A 9,876-nucleotide genomic window follows, 5' to 3' on the forward strand; every position below is an offset into this window, starting at 1 on the left:
TTGTGACCCCATGGACTGCAACACGCTGGGCTCCTATGTCTATGGGTATTCCCCAGGCAAGAATACTGGAGTGGGTTGTCTCACTGTCCTCCAAGGGATCTTCCCAACCTAGGAATCAAACCCAGGTGTTCGCACTGCAGGTGGATTCTTTACCATCAATCCCTCTAAGTGTAAGAGTGTCAATCAGTCAGTTCAGTCACTCAGTCATGTCGTATGTTTTGTGACCCCATGGACTGCAGCATGCCAGGCTTCACTGTCCATCACCAACTTCTGGAGCTTACTCAAACCCATGTTCATCTCGCTGATGATGCCATCCAAAGATCTCATCCTCTTTTATCCCTTGAACCTCCTGCCTTCAATCTTTCCCAGCATCAGGGTCTTTTCCAATGAGACAGTTCTTCTCATCAGGTGGACAAAGTACTGGAGTTTCAGCTTCAGCATTAGTCCTTCCAATGAATACTCAGGACTGATTTCCTTTAGGATAGACTGGATTTATCTCCTTGCAGTCCAGGGAGTCTCAAGAGTCTTCTTCAACACCACAGTTCAGAAGCCTCGATTCTTTGGAGCTCAGCTTTCTTAATAGTCCATCTCTCACATCCATACAAAACTACTGGAAAAATCATAGCTTTAACTAGACAGACTTATGTTGACGAAGTAATGTCTCTGCTTTTTAATATGTTGTCTAGGTTTGTCATAACTTTCCTTCCAAGGAGCAAGCATCTTTCAATTTCATGGTTGCAGTCACCATCTGCAGTGGTTTGGAGACCAAAATATAGTCTCTCACTGTTTCCATGGTTTCCCCATCTATCTGCTATGAAGTGATGAGACCAGATGCCATGATGTTAGTTTTCTGAATGTTTAGTTTTAAGCCAAATTTTTCACTCTCCTCTTTCACTTGCATCAAGAGGCTCTTTTTAGTTCTTCTTTGCTTTCTGCCATAAGGGTGGTGTTATTTGCATATCTGAGGTTATTGATATTTCTCCCAGCAGTCTTGATTCCAGCTTGTGCTTCATTCAGCCTGGCAGTTTGCTTGATATACTCTGTGTATAATTTAAATAAGCAGGGTGACAATATACAGCCTTGACATACTCCTTTCCTGATTTGGAACCAGTCTGTTTTTCCATATCCAGTTCTAACTTTTCCTTCTTGACTTGCATAAAGATTTCTCAGGAGGCAGGTAAGGTGCCCTGGTGTTCCCATCTCTTGAAAAAGTTTCCACAGTTTGTTGTGATCCACACAGTCAAAGGATTTGGCATAGTCAATAAAGCAGAAGTAGATGCTTTTCTAGAACTTCTTGCTTTTTTGATGACCCAACAAATGTTGGAATTTTGGTCTTTTTTTCCTCTGCCTTTTCTAAATCCAACTTGAACATCTGGAAGTTTTGGTTCATGTACTGTTGAAGCCTGGCTTGGAGAATTTTGAACATTCTTTTGCTAGTTTGTGAGATGAGTGCACTGTGAGGTAGTTTGAATGTTCTTTGGTATTGCCTTCCTTTGGGATTGGAATGAAAACTGACCTTTTCCAGTCCTGTGCCACTGATGACTTTTCCAAATTTGCTGGCATATAGAGTGCAGAACTTTCACAGCATCATCTTTTAGGATTTGAATTAGCTCAACTGGAATTCTATTGCCTCCACTAGCTTTGTTCATTATGGTGCTTCCTATGGCCCACTTGACTTCACATTCCCTGATGTCTTGCTCTAGGTAAGTGATCACACCATCGTGGTTATCTGGGTCCTGAAGATCTTTTTTTGTATAATTTTTCTGTGTATTCTTGCCACCTCTTCTTAATATATTCTGTTTCAGTTAGGTCCATACAATTTCTGTCCTTTATTGAGCCCATCTTTGCATGAAATGTTCCCTTGGTATCTCCAATTTTCTTGAAGAGATCTCTAGTATTTCCCATTCTATTGTTTTCCTCTATTTCTTTGCATTGATCACTGAGGAAGACTTACTTATCTCTCCTTGTATTCTTTGGAACTCTGCATTCAAATGGGTATATCTTTCTTTTTCTCTTTTCCCTTTTACTTATCTTCTCTTCTCAGATATTTGTAAGGCCTCCTCAGACAACCATTTTGCCTTTTTTGCATTTCTTTTTCTGGGGGATGATCTTGATCCCTGTCTCCTATACAATGTCATGGACCTCTGTCCATAATTCTTCAGGCACTCTGTTTATCAGATCTAATCCCTTGAATCTGTGTGTCACTTCCACTGTATAATCATAAGGGATTTGATTTAGGTCATCCCTGAATGGCCTAGTGGTTCTTCCCTACTTTCTTCAATTTGAGTCTGAATTTGGCAATAAGGAGTTGATGATCTGAGTCACAGTCAGCTCCTGGTCTTGTTTTTGCTGACTGTCTAGAGTTTCTTCATCTTTGGCTGCAAAGAATATAATCAATCTGATTTCAATATTGACCATCTGGTGATGTCCATGTGTAAAGTCTTCTTTTGTGCTGTTGGAAGAGGGGGTTTGCTATGACCAGTATGTTCTCTGGGCAAAACTGTGTTAGCCATTGCCCTCTTTCATTTTGTATTCCAAGGCCAAATTCGCCTGTTACTCCAGGTATCTCTTGACTTCCCCCTTCTGCATTCCAGTCCCCTATAATGAAAAGGACATCTTTTTTGGATGTTAGTTCTAGAAGGTCTTATAGGTCTTCATAGAACTGTTCAGCTTCTTCAGCATTACTAGTTGTGGCACAGACTTAGATTACTCTAATACTGAATGGTTTGCCTTGGAAAGGAACAGAGATGATTCTGTCATTTTTGAGACTGAGTACACATACTGCATTTCTAACTCTTCTGTTGACTATGATGGCTACTCCATTTCTTCTAAGAGATTCTTGCCCACAGTAGTAGATATAATGGTCATTTGAGTTAAAATGCCACATTCCAGTCCATTTTAGTTCACTGATTCCTAAAGTGCCGATGTTCACTCTTGCCATCTCCTGTTTGTCCACTTCCAATTTGCCTTGATTCATGGACCTAACATTCCAGGTTCCTAGGCAATATTGCTCTTTAAAATATCGAACTTTACTTCCATCACCAGTCACATCCAAAACTGGGTGGTGTTTTTGCTTTGGCTCCATCTCTACATTCTTTCTGGAGTTATTTCTCCACTAGCATTTTGGGCACCTACTGACCTGGGGAGTTCATCTTTCAGCATCCTATCTTTTTGCCTTTTCATACTGTTCATGGGGTTCTCAAGGCAAGAATACTGAAGTGGTTTGCCATTCCCTTTTCCAGTGGACTATGTTTTGTCAGAACTCTCCACCATGACCTGTCCCTCTTGGGTGGCCCTACACAGCACGACTCATAGTTTCATTGAGCTAGACAATGCAGTGGTCCATGTGATCAGTTTGGTTAGTTTTCTGTGATTGTGGATTTTGTTCCTCTGCTCTCTGATGGAGAGGGATAAGAGGGTATGGCAGCTTCCTGATGAGAGAGACTGAGTGAGGGGAAACTGGGTCTTGTTCTGATGGGTGGTGGCATGCTCAGCAAATCTTGAATCCAATTTTCTGTTGATGGGCAGGGCTGTGTTCCCTAAGTGCATACACTTACACAATTGTTTTTAAAACTCAAATAAATTTCCTTTCTCTACTTGGACTGCTCTTTTCTTTAAGAGATGATCAAAGTGTCTTGATTATGTGTATTACAGTCATATTTCATTAAGCCTTATAAACAGGCAGATTTTACTACTTTTCTTCTAGGCTTTCCAAACCTTATTGCAGATGTTGATATTTAGCATGGGAATATTTTTGTGGCAAATTTTTCATTTCTACAGGTCACTTAGGCACAATAAGCTTCACGACCAGAACCAAAAGAAGTGTTATGGTCCTTAAATATATTCAATGTGTTTAAATATCCAGTTTGATTTAAACAACTATAAACATAAACGGTACCAAAGACTGTAGGTAGACACTGGAGATATATTAGGTTGCTGCAAACGTAATTTGGACTGTGAATTTTAAATCATTATAACTATAGGTAAACACAACTTTATTAATCAAAATAGGAACCAGTACGATCAACACATTTTTCCCCAGTGAGAAATAAGTTTGTTTATCCCTGTATCATAAAATTCCATACTTTGGTATTCAACAGATTCTTAGAAAGCATTTTCTGCCTCTTGCTGGTTGTGGAAGCATTTTCCCTGCAAAAAGTTGTTGAGTTGCTTGAAGAAGTGGTAGTCAGTTGGAGAGTGCCAGGTGAACATGGCAGATGAAGCAAAACTCTGCAACCCAATTCGTTCAACTTTTGAAGTGTTGGTTGTGTGACGTGTGGTCTAACTTTGTCCTGAAGAAGGATTGGTTCTTTTCAGTTGACCAAAGCTGGCTGCAGTCATTGCAGTTTTCAGTGCATCTCATAGACTTGCTGAGCATTAACTCTCAGTTGTAATAGTTTTGCTGGGATTCATAGTAGTGGGTCAGTGGGAAGCAGTCAACCAAATATGGGTGCGAGTTTGGCTTCAGGAAGCTTTGGCTTTGGAGCTTCTTCTCAGCCCAGCCACTGAGCTGGTTGAGGCTGGTTACTGTATACAATCCACTTTTCGTTGCACTTCACAATCTGATTGAGAAATGGTTCATTGTTGTTCCATAGAATAAGAGAAGACAGCGCTTTAAAACAGTATTGTAAAGTAAAACAAAGTAAAAATAAAAATTAAAAAAATTAAAAAAATAAATAAAACAATGATTTTGTTTTGTTTTTTGGTCAGCTCACAAGTCAACCACTTATTGAGCTTTTTCACCTTTCCAATTTGCTTCAAATGCCAAATGACTATAGAGGAGCTGGCATTGAGTTCTTCAGTAACTTTTCATGTAGTTGTAAGAGATCAGCTTCCATGATCCTCTCAGTGAATCGTGGTCAACTTCCTATGGCCAACCATTATACTTTTCATCTTCAAGTCTCTCATCTCCTTTTCAAAACTTCTTGAACCACCACTGAGCTTTACATTCATTAGCAATTCCTGAGCCAAATCTGTCATTGATGTTGCGAGTTGTCTCTGCTGCTTTAGGATCTATTTTGAGCTCAAATTTTAAAAACTGCTTGAATTTGCTTTTTGTCAAACATCATTTCCATAGTCTAAAATAAATATAAACAGCAAGTAATAAGAGGAGAGTGAAAAAGTTGGCTTAAAGCTCAACATTCAGAAAACGAAGATCATGGCATCTGGTCCCATCACTTCATGGGAAGTAGAGGGGGAACAGTGGAAACAGTGTCAGACTTGATTTTTTTGGGCTCCAAAATCACTGCAGATGGTGACTTCAGCCATGAAATTAAAAGACGCTTACTCCTTGGAAGGAAAGTTATGACCAACCTAGATAGTATATTCAAAAGCAGAGACATTACTTTGCAAACAAAGGTCCATCTAGTCAAGGCTATGGTTTTTCCAGTAGTCATGTATGGATGTAAGAGTTGGACTGTGAAGAAAGCTGAGCTCTGAAGAATTGATGCTTTTGAACTGTGGTGTTGGAGAAGACACTTGAGAGTCCCTTGGACTGCAAGGAGATCCAGCCAGTCCATCCTAAAGGAGATCAGCCCTGGGATTTCTTTGGAAGGACTGATGCTGAAGCTGAAACTCCAGTACTTTGGCCACCTCATGCAAAGACTTGACATTGGAAAAGACTTTGATGTTGGGAGGGATTGGGGGCAGGAGGAAAAGGGGACAACAGAGGATGAGATGGCTGGATGGCATCACTGACTTGATGGACATGAGTCTGATTGAACTCCGGGAGTTGGTGATGGACAGGGAGGCCTGGCGTGCTGCGATTCATAGGGTCGCAAAGAGTCGGACATGACTGAGCGACTGAACTGAACTGAGTAAGTCATTAGCAAAATACATAGAGTGAGAAATGCACATTGAAATGATGTATAACATAACCACATTTATTTAGAATGTATTCCAATGTCAAACAATAAATCTCAACCATTCGTTTTCGCAAAAACCACACTTACTTTTGCACCAACCCAATACTTCCTAGTCCATCTTATGTCCAAGGTCCAAGCTAAAGTAGCTGTTAAGGGCAACACTGATTACAATTATGGTTTTATACCAAAGAATGGCCTAGAGAAACCAAAATATCCGAATAAATAGTAAACCAGTTAAGTGCATTATTTTCCCACAAAACCAATGAACTCTATATTTTATTTAGTTAAAAACTATAATTGGTATGTTTAGTATTTTTTTAATATATGTTGGCAGATAAAGGGAGACTGCCTAGAATGTGGCATGTATTATATTCAACACTAGACACAATTTTAAACCATTAATTTATCATTCAGTGTTAAATAATATGCATCTATCTTATATAGGCTTCCTTAGTGGCTCAGTGGTAAAGAATCTGCTTGCCAATACAGGAGACATGGGTTTGATTCCTGGGTCAGGTAGATCCCCTAGAGAAGAAAATGGCAACCCACTCCAGTATCTTGCCTAGGAAAATCCCAGGGATAGCCTGGCTATAATCCATGGATCACAAGAGAGTTGGATGTGACTTAGTGACTAAACAACATCAATATATCTTATATAATAATCTTGAAAAATCTGTGTATTGCTTTTTTAACTCCATAAAGCAAAATTAGAATCCTGCCATTTAAAAACATAACCAAAGTAGCAAAAGTAGAAAGTACCTATGATAAAGCCTAGATAAAAAATCAACTCTCTGATATCACATTTTAATAAAATACTTTTCTCAGAAAAGATCAATAATCTACTTTATTAGATATGGCCAAATATTTAAATGTTCTAAGATATATACTAAATGTATCTCCTTTATCTATTCTATAATACTATTGTGCACTCATACCATGAGGTTAATCAAAACGCATCAGGGTTCATGCAGTCTTGGGAAGTGACAAGGCTTAGTAATGACTGCAGACATATGTGTAATGGGCAAATGGGAACAGGAAGGTTAAAAGATGAATTCAGGAATAATTAGCCATAATCTCCCATCATTTCTCCTGATTACATCATGATAAATAGGAATATAATATTCTTGTACTCATTTAACCATCTGATCCTTATAATTTTCATGTGAAAAGTTGTGATTTTTGCATATATCCTAGTTCTACATACCATTACCCATGCTTTAACAGTGCTTGTCTTCCTAAATAATATTTGTGCCTCTTTATGTCTTTATTGGCCTTTCCTGGTGGCTCAGACGGTAAAGCATCTGCCTGCAATGCAGGAAACCCAGGTTCAATTCCTGGGTCAGGAAGATCCCCTGGAGAAGGAAATGGCAATCCACTCTAGCACTCATGCCTGGAAAATCCCATGGATGGAGGAGCCTGATAGGTTGTATCTAAAAAGAATGGTACATTTTTTTGGTATACAATTTAATCATGTTGTAATTATGCTTTAACGGATTTATGTGTGAATCCTGATTATTTTATACATTCGTCCAACCACTGCTGCGATCAGATCAAGAGCATAGAGTGCCTATCAGAGTGTTGGTCACATAGTAGACATTCTAAAAATGGATCTAATGAAAGGAAAAAATAAAACTAAGGGATGGAAAATAAGGGAAAGTGAAGTGAATTCAAACATTTAGCAGTGTTTCCAATTGAAAATATAACTTTCCTAATCCTAACACTGTTAACAACTTTCAAAAACGTTTGGTTTTTAACTTTCCTGAACTATAGAACATGTGTAATTATAACAAACAATTGAGGTAGTGAGTGATAAATGATTTTAGAAAGAATATAGAATATACATGTTGTCAGTTTTGGCATCGCTAACACTGTACATTGAAGTATGAAAGGGAGAACTATGAATTATAATTTTTGAGGAATTGCTTTTCTTAGCTACTCTACAACATAGTTATACTGTTGAAGATTCTATCTACAAAGTAAGTTAAGTTTATAAGATCATTATTTGAGAATTTAAGAAATGAAGACATTTCTGCAGAATTGTCTTAAAGCCTCACACCTACCACCAAAAGCAGTCTTAATTCAAGGTTGAAAGTATTATTAATGAAATGAAACTGAGGTTTACAAACTTGATGGCAATGTTAATTTCACACAAAAACACTGAATGTAAGACACTATCAATGCTTTATAAAGAACATTAAATATTTTTCATGTATCTTATAGGCAGCATATATATGTTTTTTCTCATGTGTCAGATTTCAGAGAAGTAGTCTTCAGTGATTATCTTTCCACTAAGAAAAAAAAATGGAAAAATAATTCAAGTTCATTCATGTAAAATTTTTCACTATGATATTTTATTCAAATATGTTAGAGAACCATGTATATATAGAATTATTATATATTTATATCTAAGTAATTTTCATGAGAGGGTATATTTTAAAAATTGTATTATAAATGAATATAGTTCACAGTAATATGTCATAATCAATTTGTACATGCTAAAGTTATGATTTATTCACACTGGCATATTTCTCAAGGTGGCATATCCTAGAAGATTACTGGTTTTGTTCCAGACCACTATGATAAAGCAACTACTGAAGTAATGTGAATTGTAAATTTTTTGGTTTCCTAGTGCAAAAGGTTTATGCTTAAATTATTCTCTAGTGTATTAAGTGTTCAATAGCATTATGTCTAAAAAATGTACATAAATTTAAAACTTTTGATGTTGTTCAGTCACTAAGTCATGTCTGACTCTTCATGACCCTATGGACTCACTTCAGCCTGCCAGGTTCCTCTGTCTGTCACAATCTCCCAGAAATTGCTTAAATGCATGTTCATTGAGTTGGTGATACTATCTAACCATCTAATTGTCCACTGTGCCCTCTCTTTTCGCCTTTATCTTTCCCAGCATCAGAGTCTTTTTCAATGACTGGCTCTTTGGATCAGGTGGTCAAAGTATTGGAATATCAGCATCAGTCCTTCCAGTGAATATTCAGGGTTGATTTCCTTTTGGATTAACTGGTTTGATCTCCTTGCTGTCCAAGGGACTCTCAAGAGTATTCTCCAGCACAGTTCAAAAGCATCAATTATTTGGTGCTTAGCTTTCTTTATGGTCCAAATCTAATATCTGCACATGACTACTGGAAAATCCATAGCTTTGCCTGTATGAACCTTTGCTGGCAAAGTGATGTACCTGCTTTTTCATATGCTGTGTAGGATTGTCATAGCTTTCCTTCCAAGGAATAAGTCTTTTAATTTCATGGCTACAGCCACCATCTGCAGTGATTTTGGAGCCCAAGAAAATAAAATCTGTCACAGCTTCCAATTTTTCCCCTTCTATTTGCCATGAAATGATGGGACCAGATGACACAATCTTAGTTTTTTAATGTTGACTTTTAAGCCAACTTTTTCACTCTCTTCTGTCACCCTCATCAAAAAGCTCTTTAGCTACTCCTCACTTTTTTGCCATTAGGGTGGTATCATAAACATATCTGAGGTTGTTGATATTTCTCTCAGCAATCTTGATCCCAGCTTGTGATTCATCCAGCCTCGCATTTCACATGATGTAGTCTGCATATAAGTTAAATAAGCAGGGTGACAGTATACAGCCTTGTTACACTCTTCTCTGAATTTTGAACCAGTCAATTTTTCCATATCCAGTTCTAACTGTTGCTTTTTGACCTGCAAACAGGTTTCTCAGAAGACAGGTAAGATGGTCTGATATTCCCATATCTTTAAGAATTTTCCACAGTTTATTGTGATCCATACAGTCAAAGGTTTTCATGTAGTCAAAGAAGCAGATGTTTTTCTGCAATTCCCTTGCTTTCTTTATGATCCAACAAAAATTGGCAATTTGATCTCTCATCACTCTGCCTTTTCTAAAACTTGCTTTACATCTGGAAGTTCTCAGTTCATGTACTGCTGATGCATAAGTTAGAGGATTATGAGCATTACCTTACTAGCATGTAAAATGAGAGAAATCATGTGGTAGTTTGAACATTCTTTAGCATTGCTC

The sequence above is a fragment of the Capricornis sumatraensis genome, chromosome 19 (assembly GCF_032405125.1).
Source record: "Capricornis sumatraensis isolate serow.1 chromosome 19, serow.2, whole genome shotgun sequence".
NCBI classification, from domain to species: domain Eukaryota; kingdom Metazoa; phylum Chordata; class Mammalia; order Artiodactyla; family Bovidae; genus Capricornis; species Capricornis sumatraensis.